Source organism: Bison bison, unplaced genomic scaffold, assembly GCF_000754665.1.
Source record: "Bison bison bison isolate TAMUID 2011002044 unplaced genomic scaffold, Bison_UMD1.0 scf7180017864530, whole genome shotgun sequence".
NCBI classification, from domain to species: domain Eukaryota; kingdom Metazoa; phylum Chordata; class Mammalia; order Artiodactyla; family Bovidae; genus Bison; species Bison bison.
The window spans coordinates 7,538,262-7,562,141 of NW_011495080.1; the positions used below are offsets into that span (position 1 = coordinate 7,538,262).

Here is a 23,880-nt window from a genome sequence, read left to right on the forward strand (position 1 = left end):
TGATATCAGTATTTACTACTTTTGAGATTTGATGTTGACAGGAGTAGATCTACTTCATTTGTAACTCATTTTTTTTCCATTATAATATTTATTGCAAATCATCATTCTCATTTTTGGTACTTTTACTGCTGTTGCAGTGGGCAGGGAGAGGCAGGCATTTTTGGTGGTCTCCGGTAACTCATTTGTAAAAGTTGCATGCATTTACCATATTTTACTTATTCATTTTGTTAATGTACATTTAGGTTATTTCCAGTTTTTCACCACTATATATAGTGCTGTAAAGAACATTTGTGAAAATCTTTTTGACCACATATGTTTCTCTAGGTCACTGTTTATCAGGCTTTTTTGCTTATCGAACACAATAAGAAATGTACTTTACAATGAGATGCAGCATGTATATAAATAAAATGTATATATGTATACATATATATAAAACAGAAACTTTCCTTTTGTAATAATATTTACCCTGAAAAAGTGATTACTCATAAACCCTTGAGATACCTCTCTCAAAAAATGCTAATCAGGCTCTACATTTGACAGATAATGGCTCAGTGTATATAACTTGAAGCAGAATTGCTGCTCTTAACGGTGCACATCTTCAGCTTTGATAGACATGAAAAAATTGTTCTTGAAAGTGGTTGTACCAAACTTTACATTTCAGCAGCCTGTGAGACTTCCTGTTTATTCATACCCACACCAGCACTTGTCTAGCTTTCTAACATTTGCCAGTCTACTGGATGTGAAATGGTATCCCAGGGTTTTCTCAGCCTGTTTTCTAATCAAATATTTTGAGTGCCTTTTCTGTCAGACCCTTTGCAAAGCAGTAAAGATGCTACCAAAAGAAAAGACATGGCTTCTCTGTTCTGGGAGAGAGGGGTGAACTTTGCCAGCCTATGACTGGCAGAGGCACAGAGGAAGGAGCAGTATGCAGCCCACAGTGTACTGTTGTTGCAGTACAACAGTTGGCATGATCTTGAAGAAGTCTGACCTTGGTCTTGAAAGATGAGCAGGCATTTTCAGACAGCACATAAAAGTTGAAGGACATTCCAGGTGGAGAGGAGGGAGCTAGGCAAAGACACAGAGGTGTAAAACCAATCATTCCAAGGATTGACTGAGTGTTCATGATTGTGGAGAGTCCCAGAATTGGGCGGCCGAGGGAGAGGAGAAGCTGTGGACGTGTGGGCAGGCTGAAGGAGCTGAGCACTGCCTGCATTCACAGTCGTCAGTGAAAGTTTTAAGCAGGGTATTAAACAGGAATTGTGGGTTTTTTTTTTTTAGTCTAAAAATGAATTTTTTGTATTTTAAAAGTTAATCTAGTTTTTGTTTTTAATTTTGGTTTCAGGCTCATTAGCTTGGCTCTTTATTTATTACTGCCTTTTGAAACAGATGATAGAAAGCGATATTTTTCCTCCGAACTGGAATTGGTCATTTGCTTTCCAAAACAGAAATATCTGTAGCTTTGCATGTGATGCATTTGCTCTCATCCACGCTGCTTGGTTTTAAGTGGGACAGCAAATGGTCTTCATGGTATTTTCTTTCTATCGTCAAATGGGTATAGGTTTGCATAGAATTGGTAACTTTAGGAATTTGTGGTTCTGGACAATCTTTCATGGTGATATTTTCAGTCTTCATCTCTTTCACTGCTTCATAGCAAATATGAGTGTAGTTGAAAGAATTTCCTTAAGAAAGCTTGAGTGTTTTCTGTCAGTCAACTCTGTGTGTAGTATAGATGATATGAGAGGTCTTTCTGAGGTCCTGTCTGCTTTTGGCATCCCTCAGCTGCCAGTTCTTTTTCATAGTAGCATTTCATAGGAGCATTCGTCTTGCTTTAAGGCGTGAAAGTTGAGGCCTGCCAGCACCTAATTTAAATAGGACAATTTTAGAGACCAGGTTGGAGATACCAAATGTGTTTTGAAATTCTCCATGCCTTAAAAGAATAAATGTTAAACATCTAGCACAGAACAGTTAGCACTCATAATAAATGTCACACTTGGCATTTGTTTTAAGTAGAGGTATGTTCTTTGAGATGCTGGGTCAACACTGACTATTGCATAGATGTTATTTTTAATTTAGGAAAATCATATGCAAGTAGATACCTAAAATAACTTTTCTAAACTTTACAGTGCAAAGTCTTTGTTGTTTTTCCTAGCTACTTGATACCCTAAAAATACCCATTTCCCTCCATGAGATCTCTAAAAAATGCTTTTTATTAGTTTAGGACTTAATCCAGGGAGAGCTATAATTGAGGGAATCATACTTGGGATTAAAAGAACTAGACAGAAGTTTGTGTTGCCCAGTTATCCTGCCTGTGTCTTTCGTCTCAAAACCCCCCACAGTGTTGATTCTCTCAGCCTCATCCTCCTATCACCCACCCAGCCTGTAACACACGCGTGAACACACACACATGCGCACACAAATACACACAGTTCATTGAGTGAGGGAAGAGAGGGGTGTGAGGGTCTGTCCTCAGGATGGGAGCTGGGCCTGTCCTATTTACTTTCTGCCTTTAGCAAGTATAATACATGTTAACACCTTGGCAGCAGAAGTAGGCTGGATCAGTTGGATACAAGGTGACTGTTCTAAAATAAACAAAATGAAACAGTGTAATCTTGAATTTGTGGGCAACATGTGAGACTGAGCAAAGGAGACTTTTGCAGATGGTTTGGCCATTAACTGTAAGCATGCTGGGAGTATGTTAGGCAAGTGGACAGGATGTTCTCTGTGTGTACTGTATAACCTTGAAATCTTGCATCTATTTCCATTTCCCCAGGAATGAAATCTAAAACAGAAAAGCTACTTCCCTTTAGCTTTCAAAACAAAAATCAGGTTAATAATCTGAACTAGACTATTTGCTTAGTGCTGGAGATGATGGCTCTGGTCTTGGAGTTGATTTTTGGGGAGGATTTCTCTTTTTAAAAAATTCTGTTAGAACTTGAGCACAGATAAATGGTTTTGGAAGAGTGAAAGGAAAGCCCCGGACTTAATCACTGTGCATATTCTGTAGAAAATGGCGGAGAAATATAAACCAAATCTGTTGAGAGCTGTAAAGGCTGAGCTCGTTGATTTCTGTGTTAGATAAAACCAGTGCTGTATCTGAAGACTGTTTTCCCATTTTTCTTAGATCTATTTGGAATTGGATATATTTAATGGCAGAGGATTTCTATGTTAAGCCAGTTATAGTGCCCATTGAAACTTTATGTTCAAAGAATGAGAGTCCTTAAAAAAAAGAAAAAGCAGAAGTCATTTGAAGGAAAATGAACAGGTGCAGCGCTATAAGCCATTTGAAAATGTAAAGTGCATCTGAGAAAGCCTTCTGAGAGTCAGAATGTTTTATGGATTTCTTCTGTCTTGCCATTAATAATTGAACTTGGTGTGAAAGATATATTTTAGCTGGATGGACTTACAAGACTGGTAAAGGACAAGGAATTTTTTAAAATTATAGTTTATCTTTGCAGTTTCTTTGATCTGTTTCTGTATCTTGAGCTAATGATTGAAAGAAAAATCTGTGGAACTCAGTATTTTTATGGCTTTTGAGATGGGGTGGGGCTTAAAGGGTACTGCGTGTTAGGGCGAGGGGAGTTCTGGGCAGGGGTCATGGCCCACTCAGCCTGTGCTTCTGCTCTGGCCACAGGTGCACGCAGACTGTTTTACAAAGAGTTAAAGTTCTGCTTCTAACAGATGCCTTTCCAGTGTTTCTTCCTGGTGCTCTGAAAACCATATGTGGGGGAAGAGTCTTGTTCTGTTTAAAGGTTAAGGGCGTTGCCCTCCTGAAAGCACCAGTAGTATTATTTAATATTTATTTTAAGGTTTGAGGCAAGAGATGAAGAAAACTTCTCACATTTAACAAAATGGAGCCAAGCCATCGTTTGGTTTTTTTTTTGGTGGTTGTTCTTGGGGGAGGGGGGGTGGCAGTGTTTTTTCTGTGACTCCTTTAAAGCTATAAAAGTTAATGTCATATCCTTAGGGAAAGATGTTGCCTCCCTTAGAGATCTGTTCTAGGAGGGTTGGAAGCTGACTTGTCATTAGGTAACTTAAAGTGATAAAAAGTGGGGTTTTGGTTTTTTTGAGTGTTTACTACATGCCGGGCATTGTGCCTGTGGCGCTTTCGATATCATAGTCCTCAAAATAACCCCAGAAGGAAATCCTACTGTCATTTTTCCTGTCACTGCCGAGAGACCTGAGGTTTAGGCTGCAGGCTTCCCTGGTGGCTCAGTGGTAAAGAATCTACGTGCAATGCAGTAGATGCAGGTTTGATCCCCTGGAGAAGAGGAAATGGCAACCCACTCCAGTGTTCTTGCCTGGAGAATCCCACGAACAGAGGAGCCTGGTGGACTGTAGTCCATGAGGTCTCAAAAGAGTCGGACATGACTTAGCGACTAAACAGCTTATGCCAAGTTAAGTTGCAGAGCTGGATGATAAACCCAGTCTCTTTGACTCTGAGCCACTCAATTCTGTAGTACCGGTATTACCCCAGACCACGTGGAGAGATGGATGGTCTTATTTCCCGGAGGTTGTCTACTCAGAAAAGATAAGTAGTTTACTGTTATGAGGCTGGTGTTGAAACAAGAATTCAAACCTGGGTCAGTTTAAAGGGAATACCCATGTTCTTTCCATTAAGTGTATTGTATTACTTCTTAGAGTACATTATAATATCTGATTATTATTATTATTATATCTGATTTACTGAGATCTTTTTATTTCTTGTGTTGGCTGCCCTCAGTTTACACAGAGAGTTGATTAAAAAGTTCATTTGTGAGATGGTAGTTTGGAACTCAGAGTACGTTGTCTTCTGGCAACAAGTGTTGTACCTGGTTGTCTTTCCAAGGCCATAGCCCCTTAGGGCAATCGATACATTTCACCTTTTTATGCCTGTGATACCAACCTGGGTTCTAAGATCTTTGAGTTTCAAGAGAGTAAGAGAAGCAGATAGGTATGTGTTCCTGGTTGTTTCCAGGTTCCGTTTGTCCCTTTACAGATTTTATCTCCCTTGGTGTGGGTAACAGACTAAAAAGAATGGGTTTTAGGATAAGTCCAGAGCCTCTGAGGTCAGACCTGGTTCTGACTGGCCGCACTAGTGACCGGTTCCACCCACTCTCCACTAGGAGACTGAGATGAGGCTTTTACCCTTCCTCAGGCTGAGTTTCCTCATCTGGAAGATGGATGGGTACCATCGCTGTAGTGCTGGAATGAGAGACGAACAGGCATTGAGTGCTCAGCGTAACGTCTGAACATGAACGGTGTTCTGGAAATGATGGCAGTGGTGATGGAGATGATGCTGTTTTATTCTGCTTCTGTTACCGTCTCTTCTGTTACCAAAGGCTTTTGTAGCGGTGAATACTTTCTGGAGTAGACTGTGCTGTAACCTGAATTGGATTTAAGGTACAGTTTGGGATTCCGTTTATTTTGTAGTCATGGGAATCAGTAAATTGCTTTGTAATTTAAATACTGCATTCTTAAATTATGTGTTGTAAATTTTTATATACTTTAAAACCTTGATTTTAACTGGAAATACATTGGTTGATGAAAGGCTTTGATATTAACAACTTTTATGAGCCTTTTAAGTTTTTGCTGCATTTAAAAACATAATGTACTTTTTTCAAATGGAGAAACTGAGGTACGAAGTAGGGATGGACTCTTGCCAAAGGGCTGTTAACTAAAACAGGGATAGGCCAAATAGAAATATTCTGTAAAGAACCAAATAGTAAATATTTTAGGCTTTGTCAACCATACAGTCTTTTTTTGCAACTCTGCTCAACTCTGCTGTTGCAGCACAGAAGCCGCCATCAGCTATTTATAAGTGGCTAGGCTTGGCATGGTAGAGTCAGATTATATTTGTAGTAACAGATGATGGTTCATGGTTTGTGGACACCTGGACTAAACAAAAATGCTTGGTTCAGTCTCATTTTAAAGCCCTGTCTTGGTCCTACATCTCTCTTTGTAGGTTGATGTAGATTTTTTAAATGTTGGTTTTCCCATGGGCTTGATCCTCATTCTTCTTTTCACATAACTTTCCCTTCCATAAAATGATTCATATATATAACGCATTGGGCTTCTCTGGTGGCTCAGCAGTAAAGAATATACCAGTGCAGGAGACACGGGTTCAGTCCCTGGGTTGGGAAGATACCCTAAAGAAGAAAATGGCAACCCACTCCAGTATTCTTCCCTGGGAAATCCATGTGCGTGCACACACACACCTTCAGCTGAATTGTTTCCCAAACTCTAGATTAGTATAGCTGCCTGCCTTCCAACTTCTCTCCAAGAATAAATATCCCAACAAGCCCCTTAACATTTCTGATACTGATTTTAGTACTGTATTCTTCAAAGTCAGACTGTAGTCTTTTTATGTGTGGTCAGTCATCTGTTTCCAAGTGGGAAACCGGAATGTTCCCTCAACTCCTCCCTCGTCCTGTTTATTCTGCCCCCCTTGAAATCTTTACTCCCCCGCTTCTCCCCATCCGTACCACCACTGCTTTATTCAGCCTCACGTCATCTCCCTGGACTATTGAGAATCACCTCACTTCAGGGCTCCCTGTGTCTAGCCTCTGTCTCCTTCCAGTCTGCCTTTCATTTTGCTGCTAGAGTGATCCTGTTTTTAGTATTACGTCTGATCATACCACTTTCTGCTTAAAAACCTTCGGTTGTTCTTCAGTCCCTGTGGTTTAAAGCCTGCCCTTGGTGTAAAGGTCATTTCAGTAGAGAGGTATTGCCTTCCTGCTGTGAGAGTCTGAGATGCAGTGCTGCACCCGCTTTGCAGTACACCAGCCTTTGGAGAGGACAGTTCCTAACTTATCTATGTAGTTCCTTTCTCTTCTTTTGGCTAACTTTGGTTTATTCTTTTTTTTTTTCTTTGAATTTTTATTGTAATGACTAATCTTCCCCCCCCCCCCCAGGATTTTTTTCCTTAATATTCTCTCAAAAATGATCCAGTCTATGAATTCTTATATCTTTACTAAGAAGTCCTTTGCTGTCAATTTCCACTCCTCAAGTCTTGGTTCTTCTTCAAACGCCGCATCTCTGTATTTGCCTTAGATGCTTTCCTGCCTTCTGCATTATTTTAATAGCATCCTTTGTGTTCCCTTCAGTTTATAATCAGTTTGTGCTTGTATATCCAACTCCCATCTCTTTAAGCTGCTCCTTGGAGAACAGATCCTGAATCTTTTATACCTTTGTCCCCCGCTGCTAGAACTGTAGCTGGTACACCTGGGCTTGGACATTTTGAAGAATGGTAAATGTTCATTAATAAAGAGGTAGGGACACATGTACGTTTTTCTTTCCTTTTTGGGGAGTTCTTATTTCTGCTCTTCCAAGGGAATTAAAAGCCTAAGGAAAGTGTCAAAAGGAAAGTTTCGGCTAGGGTCTGTGGTACAAAGAATGCTCAGTGAACAGGCCTGGGGCTTAGAACCATCCCCTTGTGTACTCTTCATGGCCTGGCAGCTCACTCCCTAGAGCAGTGGAGCTTCAAGGAGTGTGTGCACACGTCTGATGAATCCCTAGCCCCCACTGTCCCCACTCAGTTATCAGTAGGGGCAGGGGATGTTAATATCCTGGTAATTGTTATTTCTCCCACCTGATGTTTTCTCCCTGCTCCTTCCATTTCAGAGTTCTTCATGATGATGGTTCTATATCCTACTTCCCTTTTTCTGACAGAGGGCTCTAGATACAGTGAGGTTCAAATAATGATGTTAGCATCTTAGTATGGATGTGTGTGTACTTTCCAATAGAAATGTTGGTATAGATGAGGATTAACAATTCAAAGTAAAATAGTATACTTCAGAGTTTCAGTTCAGTTCAGTCGCTCAGTTTTGTCTGACTCTTTGTGACCCCATGGACTGCAGCATGCCAGGCTTCCCTGTCCGTCATCGTCTCCTGGAGCTTACTCACTCATGTCCATCAAATCAGTGATGCCATCCATCCATCTCATCCTCTGTTGTCTCCTTCTCCTCCCACCTTCAATCTTTCCCAGCATCAGGGTCTTTTCCAGTGAGTCAGTTCTTTGCATCAGGTGGCCAGAGTATTAGAGTTTCAGCTTCAGCATCAGTTCCTTTCAATGAATATTCAGGACTGGTTTCCTTTAAGATGGACTGGTTGGATCTCCTTGCAGTCCATGAGACTCTCAAGAGTCTTCTCTAACACCACAGTTCAAAAGCATCAATTCTTGTGTGGAGAAAAGGGAACCCTCTTACACTGTTGGTGGGAATGCAAACTAGTAAGCCACTATGGAGAACAGTGTGGAGATTCCTTAAAAAACTGGAAATAGAACTGCCATATGACCCAGCAATCCCATTGCTGGGCATACAAACTGAGGAAACCAGAATTGAAAGAGACACGTGTACCCCAGTGTTCATCATAGCACTGTTTATAATAGCCAGGACATGGAAGCAACCTAGATGTCCATCACCAGATGAATGGATAAGAAAGCTGTGGTACATATACACAACGGAATATTACTCAGCCATTAAAAAGAACACATTTGAATCAGTTCTAATGAGGTGGATGAAACTGGAGCCTATTATACAGAGTGAAGTAATCCAGAAAGAAGAACACCAATACAATATACTAATGCATATATATGGAATTTAGAAAGAAGGTAACGATAACCTTGTGTGCGAGACAGCAAAAGAGACACAGATGTAGTGAACAGTCTTTTGGACTCTGTGGGAGAGGGCGAGGGTGGGATGATATGGGAGAATGGCATTGAAACATGTAAAATATCATATGTGAAAAGAATTGCCAGTCCAGGTTTGATGCATGATATAGGTGCTTGGGGCTGGTGCACTGGGATGACCCAGAGGGATGGTATGGGAGGGAGGTGGGAGTGGAGTTCAGAATGGGGAACACATGTACATCCATGGCGGATTCAAGTCAATGTATGGCAAAACCAATACAATATTGTAAAGTAAAAAATAAATTAAAAAAATAAAGATAAAAACAAAAAAAGCATCAATTCTTCAGTGCTCAGCTTTCTTTATAGTCCAGCTCTCACATCTGTATATGACTGCTAGAAAAACCATAGCTTTGACTAAACAGACCTTTGTTGGCAAAGTAATGTCGCTGCTTTTTAATATGCTGTCTAGATGGGTCATAGCTTTTCTTTCAAGGAGCAAGCATCTTTTCAATTTCATGGCTGCAGTCACCATCTGCAATGATTTTGGAGCCCAAGAAAATAAAGATGAGTTTAATTGGCTTTTATTTGTGAGAAATTAACATTCTGAGTTTTAAGTAATGAACTAAAGAACTTTTGAAACAAAACTTGTCTGTTCACTAAGGGCTTGCCTGCTTGGCAAACATCAACCTTTGCCCTTTGTTGTACCCCAGCTCTTTGTGGACCCTGATTGCTTAGCTTTGCAGGTGACCTAGGGGCTCTATGGGGCTTCCCTCATAGCTCGGTTGGTAAAGAATCTGCCTGCAATGCACGAGACCCCAGTTCAATTCCTGGGTCAGGAAGATCCCCTGGAGAAGGGATAGGCTACCCGCTCCAGTATTCTTGGGCTTCCCTTGTGGCTCAGCTGGTAAAGAATCCGCCTGCAACGCAGGAGACCTGGGTGTGATTCCTGGGTTGGGAAGGTCCCCTGGAGAAGGCACAGGCTACCCACTCCAGTATTCCGGCCTGGAGAATTCCATGAACTGTATAGTCCATGGGGTCGCAAAGAGTCGGACATGACTGAGCGACTTTCACTTGCACATTCACTAGGGGCTCTATAGAAAGGCAGCCTTTCTTGGGAGGAACTCCAGGTTGGCCCCTGGAAGGTGGGTTGGAAAATAGGAAGGAGGTGCATGTTTGTACTTTCTGCAGTTAAATCAGAAAGGTTCAAACAATTATTTGCTGTCATATTTAGAGTACACTTTGCTCATTTTGAATGTAAGCCTATGCAGATAGTTAGCTGGAGCCTCTAAAGAAAAAATCTCTTTATTCCTAAGTGACTGCTTAGTAATCTACATAACAAATGAGCCATTTTGCTTCAGAGATGTGAAATAGGCATCTATAAGTGAATAGTTTTTGAAACTAAAGTTGTTAAGACAAAGTTCATCTTTTCACAGTAGGGTTTCCCCAGAAAACCCTCTGAACTCTATTGAAATGCAACTAGTTTGAACTTGGAAAGCATATTCCAATAATAGGCCCATGCAATTAGCCTCTACTATATTGGAGTGAATGCTGGAATTTTTTGTGTATTATCATCATCAATTGGTGTTAGTCCCAGGGCAACCACATAATAGCTATAAAACCTTGATTGAGAGATGCAGACAAAGGTTTCTGTCTTACTCATAGGCATGCTTTAGTTCTTGAAACTAAATAAATGTTAGGCTTTTAAAATCTTAATACTTTTTTGGTAACCATCTGTCGATGGTAAGATTAAGAAATGGTGCTTCAGAACAATGTCATTATTTTGAATTAGACAAAAGTGTCAAGGGACTCTTCATTTAGTGCCATATTCATAGGAGACCTTGTGTAGAATTGACACAGTGGTGTGCTGGTGAATGCTGAACAACCACCCATGGGGGGATAAAGCCCTTATTTGTAGCAGTTACTGATTTTTGAGGTATAAATACTCCATCATGCCTGATTTTAGACTACAGATGGGAGGTCACTGAACTTGAAAAGAGATGCATGTGATCAGCAGGCTTCAGCACACTGTTGAATTCACCTCAGTCACTAAACGTTTGGTTTTACAGCCTGTACTTTTAATGCTTGTCTCATTCCTGACTTGGCGATTGTCCTTTGCTTTCCAAAAATTAGCATCGGGGATGTATAATGTATTAATACATACAATAAAATTTGGCAATTTCAAGTGTAGATTTGGTGAGTTTTGACAAATGTATATCTAGTGAGCTAGTGAATTCGCTCAGTCACGTCCGACTCTTTGCGACGCTGTGGACTGTAGCCTACCAGGCTCCTCAGTCCATGGAATTTTTCAGGCAAGAGTACTGGAGTGGGTTGCCGTAATGTATAACACACCGCAGTCTTGTTACCGTCTACCTCTTCTCCACGCAATTGCCAGATTGGTTTTTCCAAAAATCTTGCTTTGCATCCACCACCCATCTGTGCATAAAACCACCACTGGCCATATACTGTCCATAGGATAAAGGACATGGCCTTATGCTCAGCTGTCTTGCCACTTGTTGGCTTCTCTGGCCTTGTTTATTACGGCTCAACTACAGGAATCTCTTATTCAAAAAAACCAGAACCAAACAAAACCTGTTCAGCTGATTCCTGGCGCGGTTCCTGCATCCGTCCCGTTGCTTATATCTGTACTCTGCTTGTAGCAGTGCTGTAACTTCACTTTGCCTTTTTTCTTGACTGTCTTGCCTTTCCGTAAATCTGGCTTAGACCCCATTTTCTTCTTATACAATCAGGTCTTGAGTAATTATGCCCTCATCTGACTGAGTGTACTGCTGTTCGGCCTTTTAACTTTGCAATCTATATTGAAATCTCAGGTTTTTTATGGAGTAATTTGGTCTTGTCTAGTAAACTTGTTAACTGCAATAGGGTAGAAAATGTTGTATAGCTCAGTTTTCAGCACATGGCTTTGCTTTAAAAAAAAAAAAAAAGACAATAAATTGTTCTTGTTGACAGTAAACTTTTCAGTGGCTCTTCAAAATCAGTCACCAGCTCAGTGACACTGTTGGGGTGAATAGTACTGTGCTGTATTATAGATCTCTTAGGGGATGAAAGTTTGATTTGTCACAGAGTGAAAAAAAAATGTATAAATGGACAGTCAAGTTTCTCAAAACCAGTGTTAGTCATTAAGATGCACATTGGCGCTTTTATCTCTGCCTCACACATTCACCCAAAGGTGGTTAGCATCATGGACTTTGAACTCTTGGCAAGACTTAAACATTTAAAGTAGGTCCCAAAAGAAAAGCCTTTGTTCCTTTCAACCAGCCTTATTTCACTTTTTCAAGTCCTAGTAAGAAGTCAGTAGGGTGTATCTCATTGATTTCCTTCCTGTTCCAGGAAGCCATATTATGGTATTCTGAAAGAACTTTTGTGTCTTTTTTAGTGACTTTACTATAAGCAATTTGTTTTACTTTATCTGTTTAAAAAAAAAAATCGCAGATGTGCTTGTTGAAATCTGACATTGAAGATAACCTAACAAATATTTAGGACAATTATAGGTGCCTTTCTCTGTTTCACAGCCTACCTTGCAGATTTCTTTTCTTCCATCCTTTAAATAATGGATGTATTCAGGTTCCTCATCTTTTGGTAGTTGGCATGCCTTTCTTGGGTGCTTTCATCTATGATTGCTCAAATACAAATGTCTCCAAATTTAAAAAATTCCGTGTCTCTCGCGTTCCAGTCTCGGATAGCCAAATGCCTACTGGACATCTCCAGTTACCTACCCTTCAGAGACTACAGATTCAACACGTCCTAAATGGTACATCGTCTATAAGTCTTCTGCCCACTCTCATGCTGTTGCTTTCTTGCTGAATGGTATCAACCATCCCCAGATAACTGAAGCTAAAACCTTGGACTCATCCTTAGCATGTCCCTTTTCCCTCACCTTCCCAATCAGTCAGATCCACCTCAAACATTTTCCTTAAATCCTTTTCCTTAACTCTGTTTGAAGATAGGCTAACCTCATGCTTTGTTGGGAGAGTCTTTAATTGGGGGGTGAACTAAGAGCAGATCCATTTCCCTGGCCTCAGACTAACCAAACTCGTGGGTCTGAAATTGGAAAGCTAGTATATAATTTTCAGTGTGTTCTCTCCTAGACATAGCTAGAAGCCTATACCATAATTAGAATGTTATCCGAGAAGGAATCAGAACAAAAGCGATGCGATGAATCAAGTATTTAATGGCTTGTCATGATCAAATGATGCTACCGTCCGTCTCGTAACAAACGGGGAGATCCTTTGTGACCAGAAAACTCATCCGTGAGCAAAAGGTCCTCCTCTCCTGCCCACTTACTTCAGTGGCCCCTACCAGCCTTTCTCTTTTCCATTGTTCTTCAGTGCTTGCAGGGCAGACCCTTGTTGCTGAATACCTTGTTTCTTTCTTTCTTTTTTAAAAAAATATTTACTTATTTATTTGGCCTTGCTGGGTCTTAGTTGTAGCATGTGAGATCTAGTTCCTAGACCGGTGGTTGAACTGGGCCCCCTGCATTGGGAGTGGGGAGTTTTAGCCACTGGACCCCCAGGGAAGTCACTGAATACCTCGTTTCTTTACATATATAAGTACATATATATATGTAAAGTATGTAAGTATATAAGTACATAATATATATATATATAGTATATAAGTACATAATATATGTAAAAAATATATATATATTCTTTACATATATAAGTTTCTTTCTGGCTCTGCTTGAATCTTGTTACGCAGCAAACCAGGCTTTCTGTTTTAGATGGCTTGTGCCTCTCTCTTATTAGCCATTATGAGTTGATCTTGAGTGGAACTTTGAGGGCCTTCTTATTTCTTATGTTTAGAGAAAACTTCATTGTAGCTGCCAAGAGCAAAAGGCTCATCTCCCCTTGGGTTTAGCTAGCATCATTACCTCCTGAAAACACCTTCTCCGTTCCCCACCCTCCTGAATCTAGAGCATCCTCTGTGCTCCTCTGTAGCACTTCTGGGTAACCCTTACCGTAACATTCACTTATTTCACTACTTGGTAGTTGGTTGCCTGTTTCCCCACAAGAACTTGAGCTGTCTGAGAGCAGATCCCACTTTGTAGCCATGGTGCCTGGCGCTCACTTTATTTACTTTAACCAGTGTTTGTTGAGCACCCACCATACTCCAGACAAAGAATAAGTCAGATATTAGGTTCCCTGCCATCTTGGAACTTACATTTTCTGGAGGTTAGGGAGAATGAGATTAGACAAAATAGTACTATAGTAAGACCTAGAAGGAAACAGACCTTAGGCTGAAGTAAAGAATAGTTGGGGGTCTGTTGGGGTATACACTCCAAGTGATGAGAAACATCAGTGAGTCAGTGGCATTTAAGACACAACATAAAGGATAAGAAGAAGCAAAGTATCTGTAGAAACAGGGAGGTTAAGGCTAGCCAGAAGTAGCCATTGCAGAGGCGCTGAGAAGGGCAAGAACTGGTATTGCAGGGAAATGAAGGACCAGCATAGCTTGAAAGGGAGGCAGAGTAGGGCATGAATGTGTCAGTTATATTACGGGTTTGGATGAGTAAAATAAGACAGCTGTTGATATGGTGATTCACACAGGTTAAGATTTGTTTGCAATTGGATTCAGCATTATTTGTTAGAACTTGTGATTCTAGATGTTCTTTTTGTGTATTCTTTTCTGGAAAGATAGTTTTCACAAATAATGATTGGAAGAGAACTGAGAATTTCAGTCTTAACGTGTGAAACATAGCTTACAGTTGGCCAGACACTCATAGGAAGTGCCTTTTTATGCCTAAATTTATCTCCCTAGGAACCTATAATACAGCCAGTTTAGCCTTCTGTATCATTGAGAATTTTTCTCTTAGTCTTACTGACCATCATTATTTTCTGCTGGTCCACCTACTGTTTCAGCACCAAGTCCTCTCTCCCCTCACATATAATTTGTCATAAAGTTCATTCAGCTCTTAGAAATCTCTTTGAAACGTGGCTTCCTTTCTGTCCTTCTGCTCCCAGTCAAGCTCCTCCCTGTTCTTGCTGATCAGATCCCAGCTGGCCTTCCCATCACTGGCTCCCAGACAGCTCTGCAGCCTCAGTGGAGTTAATCTTCCTAAATCAAGACAAGACTGAGCATACTCCACCCTTCTCCAAAAGCTCTGGTCTATATGCTGAGTGGCTAAGAGCACTGACTTGAATTAGGCTGCCTGGGTTTCAGCCCCAGCTCTACAACTTGCTGGTTGCAGGAGCCTGAGAGGGTTACTTAGCCTGTCTTTGTAATAACAACTCGTCTCCCTGGGCTGTTGTGAGGGTTGTAAGTACAAAAGGCTTAGAATGGTGCTCAGGGCATTGTAAGTGTTGAAAGGGCTAGCTGTTAATATTTGTGACTAAAGGGGAAGTAGCAATTTCTTAAATTGGGGAGGGGCTGCACCAGCATAGAAACTGGGCTGAATGCTATCTTTGGAACAAATTATAGGTTAATTATCCCCTCATTAGCAGTTGCTAACATCAATATGATTAAGGACCTAGGCATATTAAAGGTAAAAAGTCATTATGTGCTTAACTCTTCTCAAGATTGAAGAGCTGTAATTTCAGCTTTGTAGGTTAGTAACTAAGGTAGATTAGATGAATGGATGTACCTTGTTAAATCTGAGGTTACTGTCTTGGAAGTATTCATGATAATAGCAAATACTGAGCCTTAACCTTAATCCTACAATATTTACTGTTGCCTCCTTTGTGCATTGAGGGAAACGAAGGCACGGGGAGGTTAAGTGGCCTGCCCAAGACCCGTGTGGCATCTTGAGATTCACGCTAATGAACCCCCTCTCTAACCACTAGAACTCCAGACAGTATTATTGTGAGATCTCTATTCCTGGAAAAGAGCCCTGTTCCTTTGGGGAACCGGAACTCTGCAACCCAGTGATGTGGTGAAACTGAGTGGCAGGGATTGGTACGAATTTTCTGCCACCCTGTCAGTCTCCAGCCCCTGCCTATGCAGCCCTGGATTTTACTGTCTGAATAATGCCGATGCTGGATATTGTCTTTTGCTGTTAAAGTGATTGTAGTGGTTTTAATAGAAAAATTCTTCATTACACTCAGCAGAGTAGTCAGGTATTGGTCCCTGGGCGGCTTCCTTTCTGTCAGCTGGGATTCGTGAGTCACCTTCCTTGGCTGTCTAGCCAGCGTATACTTGGGGAACACATGCCACCTGATCAAGCCTGAAGAGTGGGGAAGGTAAGTTTTTGAGGGAAAACATTCAAATGCAGATACTCAGATACTCATCTTGATGGGTTTAAGCATCAGGAGACAGTCTGTTGCAGTTGAAGGACAAATAATGATAGATACATTTATTTCTTTGTTTGCTTAGTTTTTTTAGGGTGGTGATTATTTCTTTGGAAAAAAAAAATCCTGAAAAAATCTTATAGTACTTTGTGACTTCAGTTCAGTTCAGTCCCTCAGTCGTGTCCGACTCTTTGTGGCCCCATGAACCTCAGCACACCATGCATCCCTGTCATTAACCAACTCCTGGAGTTCACCCAAACCCATGTCTGTTGAGTAGGTGATGCCATCCAACCATCTCATCCTCTGTCGTCCCCTTCTCCTCCTGCCCTCAATCTTTCCCAGCATCAGGGTCTTTTCAGATGAGTCAGCTCTTCGCATCAGGTGGCCAAAGTATTGGAGTTTCAGCTTCAACATCAGTCTTTCCAATGAACCCAGGACTCATCTCCTTTAGGATGGACTGGTTGGATCTCCTTGCAGTCCAAGGGACTCTCAAGAGTCTTCTCCAACACCACAGTTCAAAAACATCAATTCTTCGGCTATCAGCGTTCTTTATAGTCCAACTCCCACATCCATACATGACTACTGGAAAAACCATAGCCTTGACTAGATGGACCTTGGTTGGCAAAGTAATGTCTCTGCTTTTTAATATGCTACCTAGGTTGGTCATAACTTTCCTTCCAAAGACTAAGCTTCTTTTAATTTCATGGCTGCAGTCACCATCTGTAGTGATTTTGGAGCCCCAAAAAATAAAGTCAGCCACTGTTTCCACTGTTTCCCCATCTATGTGCCATGAAGTGATGGGATCAGATGCCATATCTTCGTTTTCTGAATGTTGAGCTTTAAGCCAACTTTTTCACTCTCCTCTTTCACTTTCATCAAGAGGCTTTTTAGTTCTTCTTCACTTTCTGCCATAAGGGTGGTGTCACCTGCATATCTGAGGCTATTGATACTTGGCTTAGCAGTGAGTAATATTTATATGCCCATTATTACAAGATCTTTCTTTTGTTTTCTGTAGTCGGGTAAACTGTGTCATTTAGTAATTTGGAGACTAACATAGTTCTTTAAATGTTGACTATCTGTTGCTGAGGGATTCAGTTCTGTAATTCTTTTGTGAGAATTCATTACTTTGTATGCTGTAACAGCAAAAGTAGTTCGGTCTAAGGAGAGCTATTTAAAATATCAGAAGTACCCAAGAAATAAGAAGTTAACATTCTACTTGAGGGGATAAGTAAAAGTATAAATGATTTAAGTATTTAGAGAAATAAGTAAGATACTACTCCGGTCATTTAACTGAGTGATGCCATGTTAGACTAAACTTGCCTTGTTTTCAGTTTTTTTTGCCCAACATAGTGGATCCTTTTCTTCTGGGTGACCCAGCCAGGGCCACACTTGAGTTGGTGAGAAAGAGCACTGGCCAATTTGAAGCGCAGATGGCAATTGGGGTAGTTTTTAAAGATTAACTTTGTTTCACTTTAAAAGCTTGAGTGCCAGTTCTGGTGAGAGTATCAGGAAAACAGGTTGGCTCATATGACAGTGTTATAAAGTGATTGTACACAACCTTTTTTGAAGGACATTTAGGCACTGTCAAAAGTACAGCAAGATTCATGTACTGAGATGTTCATTGTAACATTGCAATAGCAAAATACCAGCAACGACCTACTGTTCACTAATGGATGCTTATTTATTTAATTTATAGTACAGAGATATTTCACAGGCATTTTTTTAAGGGAGCTTAGGTCTGTATGTACTAATAAAGACGTTTTCTGTGTATAACCCAAAGAAAGGTGTTTGCAGAAGAGTTTACACCTGGGTGTGCATGATGTTAATGTGTGTATATATAAGCCTTAGTATAAACAGTAGTAATATCTGGGCAAGTGGGATTAGAGAGAGGAATGGGGATGCTGCTTTATGCCCCAGTCACATTTTAAAAGACAATTTTTTAAAAGCCTAAAACTCAGTGCTTCACTGCCAGAGATCATTTGGTCGTACTATAAGGTGTTCTCAGAACTGCGCTCTGCCCTGTGATTTTGGGCCCGGAACACTGTCTCACTTAGTGGCACCTGAGCCTGTCAATCCTCCCTGTCCCCATGGTGTAAACACAGGAGAGGGAAACCTAATAGATTTGTCACCTTTTCAGTGCCAGGTTTTCTTACTATATATACACCCACTGTTGTGTATGTCTGGGTTTATTTTTTCTTGTTTTGCTAAATAACTTGATTTTTTTCCACATTGTTTAATTATTCAGTAAGTAATCCTTGTGAGAACCTTGATTTTTTAAAATTTCCTAGCAATGACTCATAGCAATACAGCCTTTCTTCTGTTTACTGTTTGTATATATTTAAATGTCAAACCTCTGTTTAAATTATTATTAAGCTAGCTTCCATATCACTTACTTAGCATTCCCATGTTTCTTCATTGTACCCAACAACCCATTTCTTCCTATGCGCTAACCATTTCTGTTGGTCTCAAGCTAGCAAGCTCACTAGCATGGCAAGAAAGCTTCCTCTCGCAGCTCTGTCACCTGCTCCTTGGACGGTGCTTTAAATAGCGGCAGCCTCCCTGTGGTTGTATCGCATTGCACACCTAGTGTACAGTTCACTTTCACCTCACGTCTCTTGACTTTCCAGGGTTTTCTACTGTTCAGTCATATTGGGGTTATTTTCTTATGGTAGGATGTTTCTCTAAAAGCAGCTCCCCCCACCCACCCCCACCACCATTTTAAAGTTTCTTTTGCTTCTTTTCAGTATGGACTTTTTTTTAAAGCAACAGTCCAGTTTCTGTTGAAATTTTTTATCCGAGTTTTTTCATTCTAATTGTGTATAAAGGTAATAAATGAAGGCAGCTAGCTACTTGATCCTATCAAATAGGACATTTGCCTACTCAATACCCTTTTATATACTATGGTTTTTAAGCAGAATTTCAGTCGAGAAAACAATGCTATTTTCTATATCACTTTAGATTACTTTTTAATCCTTTTCTTCCCCATACTTTATCCAGGCCTTTATTAAATTTCCAACAGAGCTATTACCTCTCATAAGTCTTCCAAATGGGTAATGGAGACTGGGCTCAACTGAACGAAGGCACATTCATTTGTTTTGGAATGCAGAGTTCTCTACATGGTGGATTGCACTTTAATTTAGCATCCTATCCAGTGTATGTATCTGTAGTTCTGCCTTTTTCAGTGTAAAGTCTTGACAATGATCTTGAACCTGTTACTTATTCCTTTGTTACATATATTGCTTTAAAAAGCCTGAGTCTGTGCTGCTCACTTCCAACTTATAATTTTCATGAAATCAAGGTTGTTGTTAATGCTTGACGTCCGCTTTGCCCAGTGAACGTGGTAGAGGAGTAAAGGGAATGGCAGGCGTTGGTCATTCATGTTCTGGGAAAGCAGCATGGGGTGAGGAGGCTCTGAGACCAGGGCCATGGAGCAGTGATTTGTAAGAGCAAGCCAGTTGTTATCTTCCCCTCTTTCATCTGGGTTTACAGGCATTTGTTTTAATTTTAAAGAGCTTGCTTTAAGAAATTTTCCTTGAGATTATTGAAGTCATAAAATTATGATGGGGAAAAACTGGTCTCCAGAGACACAAGCTCGTAATTAGCCAGTGCCAAGAGGGAAGGAGGAAGAGCCATGACCTGGGTTGCACATCTAGATCTTTCCATCTGTAGCTCCATGACCTCAGGATGTGTTGACTATTCTTTTTTTCTTTTTAAGAGATGACTTACTGTACATTGATACCTAAGATCTTCTCCTCATTTCTGTGATCCATTTGTTTTTCACTTGTCCATAATCTTCATCTCCTGAATGGGTACCACTGCTCAGTATTTATTAATTTTTGCACATCACTTTGCAGTTGTAATATACTATATGTCACTTTTAGAGTACAGAGAAAATATTTCCTTTAAAATGTCACTGCTTACTGCGAATGAATATGCCTTGATTAGAATATCTGTTATGTGTTATGAAACACATAACTTAATTTTATTTTCATTGATTGGCATTGTAGCTGTATGTCAGGTGTTAGGGTAAAAACTGCTCTGCTACATTTAAAACCAACAGGAAGTAGGTTGTCAAGGATTTTCTGAGAAGAGAAGAATGCTGGAAATATGAATATAAATATACTGCATAGATATTCCATAAATCCATATCAGCTTCTTATTGAGAAGTTGCTTCATGATGTACATTGCCCTGCACTGTGGATGGCTTGGTGAAGTAGCATGCATCACAGAAGAGGAGGTAGAATGTGTTTTAAATAGATGTTTCCATTAAGATTTTGCAGATGACCACTCATGTTTCTTTATCATCTCTGGGGAAATTATACATTGCCTGTAACTCTGAAGTTTTCAGGTATTATTGTCATCTGTAAGGTTGTGATTCATGTGATTTCTCCAGCCTGCTGTGATTAGGTAGTATGCCTTTGAAATGACGGGGTTCTTTTTTCTGTTTCCTTCTGTGGCATGTGAAGCATGGTTTCATGTACCTCCATACTGAGGACAGGAGAACTGGAGATTGTAATTAAGTACTGGTATCTTTCAGTACCTGCCAAGCAGAAAATGTGGGTTCAATCCTTGGGTTGGGAAGATACCCTGGAGAAGGAAATGGCAACCCACTCCAGTATTCTTGGCTGGGAAATCCCATGGACAGAGGAGCCTGCTGGGCTACAGTCCATGGGGTCAAAGATTCAGGTACAACTTAGTGACTAAACTACAACAATAGCAATCTTTCAATGTGTCCTATCTCTAAAATTTTCCCCAGATTTTTTTTTTTTTTAGCAATTTATCTAGATCATTGGTTTTGATTTTCATTGTGGACTTGATGTCTCAGAAATGTTCTGTGACTTGAGAATCTTGCCAGTCTTTTATTTTTTTCTCTGCAGTTCAAAGGTGTATTCCAAGTTTGCAGATTTAAATTGGACATTTGACCAGTTGATTTAGTTGACAGTGAGGGTCCCCTTTCCACAGAAGTATAGTGTAGTTAAGTATATATATAGGCTTCTGATTTAAAAAAATGATAAGTATTGGATATTAAAAAGAAATAATTTAATTAAGATGTTCAAGTGTACACAAAACTAAAGGTTTAATGAATGCGCATTACCCAAATTGAAATTTTGTTAATTATCAATATTTTCTCCCACATCTGTTTCTCTTCTTTCTGAAATATTTTAGGGCAAATCCCAGACATTGTTACCTGCATCTATCAGTAGGCCCCTCTTAAAAATACTAATATTTTCTTAAATAACCATAATAACATTATCACACTAGGGCAGTGATTTATTTTTAACATGCTGTGAATCAAGCTGTAACAAACCAAACTACGAAAAATTTTATGACTTATTGAGAATCCCATGGATGGAGGAGCCTGGTAGGCTATAGTCCATGGAGTCGCTAAGAGTCAGACACAACTGAGCGACTTCACTTTCACTTTTCACTTTCATGCGTTAGGGAAGGAATTGGCAACCCACTCCAGTGTTCTTGCCTGGATAATCCCAGGGACGGGGGAGCCTGGTGGGCTGCCGTCTATGGGGTCACACAGAGTCGGACACGACTAATGCGACTTAGCAACAACAACAAGCAAGAGTAATATACTATTAGGTAATACATTATTAATTGGTGTACATGGATTTATACATTTTTAGTTAATAATGAACAATGTGTTGTTGCCATAAAATAGCAAAGCATCAAAATTTGTAAAATAAAGTGCTGTTGCAATTTTATCAGTAGCCTTCTAAATATTTTTAGGTGGTTAACCTGAATTTTCACTTTTTAGAAAAGTTTCTAGTTTTTACAGCTTTTTAGAAAATGTAAATCTTATTTCTGTTTTGACTATATTTTCTTGGTCTCAAGATGGTATCATTGTTTTTCCATATTTCCCTTTGCTGTCTCTCACTTCTGCATCTGGGTCATCTCTGACTATTTGACTTTGTAAACCTGCTGTATAAAAATTTTTGTAGAGTTGGAGTGGGGCTTAGATTTCTTATGTGTCTTTCTGATACACTTCCTTTTTCTAAAACCTACCTCAAAAAAATTATTTTCCGTAACATATGACTCTTAATTTTTCTTTTGAGTTTTTTTCTTTATTATTTGTGAATTTAGTAGCGGAATAATGCTTCTAGGGAAGAGCTAAGTTATAATGATTTTCCCATTTAAAAAAATAACGTTTACTTAGGTCTTGCCAGTGTTTGCTTTGGTGTCTGACATGGAAGCTTAAAGTAAAAGCATAAACTTGAGAAGAAAAAAATACCCACACATAGAAAAACTCCAAAGGATAATGTAATTTATAGAGTGCTGGGTGGTAATGAACATGCTTGGTTTTTAACTTAATTTTTGGACTATCTTTGTTAAATTTAAGAAATCATTCATGTTACATTTTACCACTTAGATAATGAGGCTCTCAGTGTTCAGTATATCATAGTAAGTTGTCAAATTTTTTGCTCTACTTACTTCCGGACAGTACATATTTACTTTGAAGAAGGTGTTTTTATTATTTTTTTAATTTTGGCTGTACCATGTGCCTTGTAGGATCTTAGTTCCTCAACCAGGGGATCAAACTTGTGCCCCCTGCACAGGAAACACAGAGACCTAACCACTGGGCTGCCAGGGAATTCCCTGAAGAGACTATTTTAAAGTAAGTCACATCCCCTCCGATAACCACACATTGGGCTTCCCACCTGGCACTAATGGTAAAGAACCCGCCTGTCAATGCGGGAGACACAAGAGATGTGGGTTCGATCCCTGAATTGAGAAGATCTCCTGGAGAAAGGAATGGCAACCCACTCCAGTGTTGTTGCCTGTAAAATCCCGTGGGCTGAGGAGCCTGGTGGGCTCCAATCCGTGGGGTTATAGAGTCAGACACAACTGAGCGCACATTTCCCTCCAGAGTTGTTTGGCTTGCTTTAAACCTGAAAACATAACAGCTAAAAATTATGTATTGGAGAATGTCTTACTTAGAATTACTTACCCTTTTTTAAAAAATAAAATTTCATGAACTTTGGTTATCTGATTTTTGTAAGCTACCATAGATCCATTTTAAGGAATGGTAGCCCAGTGACAGCTCTCAAACGTGGCTAAAGGAGGAAGAGAAACTAGGAAAAGAACCTGCCAATCTCTTCAGCCTAAGAGTATGGGAAATTTCTATTTCAGAAAAGAAGTATATTTCTTAAAGGGCATCATTGTATTTAGTAGTACTGTATAGCAGCAATCCTTTGTTTCCATAGCAAACCATCTCTCTGTCTACCTAGCTGCACTGTTTCTACTCTAAACTCTAATACACTTTATGCAAACTTTTTTTTGCGTTTACTTGTACAGATCTTATGTTCTTTTGCTAAAATTTAAGCTTCTTGAAGGCAGGTTCAGTTTCAGAGTGGTTTTTATTTGCCTTGTGGTATATGTGTGGGAAATGTGTAGCATAACTTTCAGTAGAAATTAAAGCCTGTGGTCTTTGTGAATTTAATAGATGCTAACATTATACTCTCCATAGCCCAGCTTATAGATTTCTGTTAAGTCATGTAGAAAGTGTAAGTATTTCATGGGGGGTGGGAAATACAAGGAATAAAACTGCTGAACTTAAGAGATAAGGCCCAAATACATTGTTCTGGTGATTCCTCTTGACATTGTATTACACATTGTATTGTACATGGTGTGTGTATATTTCCGTCTTACTACCTTTCATCTTTTTTGCCCTATGCTTATTTTCTCAGTAGCTTTTATTTCTGCTATTTTTATTATTTCTCCTTTGAATAGAAGTCTCCCTTCCTCTTAACACAAAGAACACAAACATTTGAAAACTTTTTAAAAAAATTTAAACTTTCATCTCAACAAGGAGCCTTTGATATTACACATGACCCGTTTTTTTCTTATAATTTAAGCAAAGCCATGTCTGTAATTATTATTTTGCCCAGAGGCTATTTGTCATGAATATGCAGAAGCCATGCTCATCTTCCTTCATTGTGGTTAGATTTTTCTTAGACATCCTTTTGAATCCACTTAAATTTGATTCTTCTAGAATTTGACCATCTTGACACAGTATTCTTCTCT

At 39.8% G+C, this 23,880-nt stretch overlaps 1 protein-coding gene across 2 annotated transcripts in view; it reads left to right on the forward strand.

Moving 5' to 3' along the window:
* The window catches only part of UBE2H (ubiquitin-conjugating enzyme E2H), a 101,993-nt gene that overhangs the window by 26,777 nt on the left and 51,336 nt on the right, over window positions 1–23,880 (forward strand). The window contains exon 1 of one of the 2 annotated variants that reach the window (XM_010831680.1): window positions 4,317–5,379. The exons of the other annotated variant lie outside the window; for it this stretch is intronic. The gene's annotated coding sequence lies outside the window, so the exon portion shown is untranslated. Of the gene's footprint in view, window positions 1–4,316; window positions 5,380–23,880 lie in introns of those variants that run through there. 2 annotated transcript variants of the gene reach the window in all.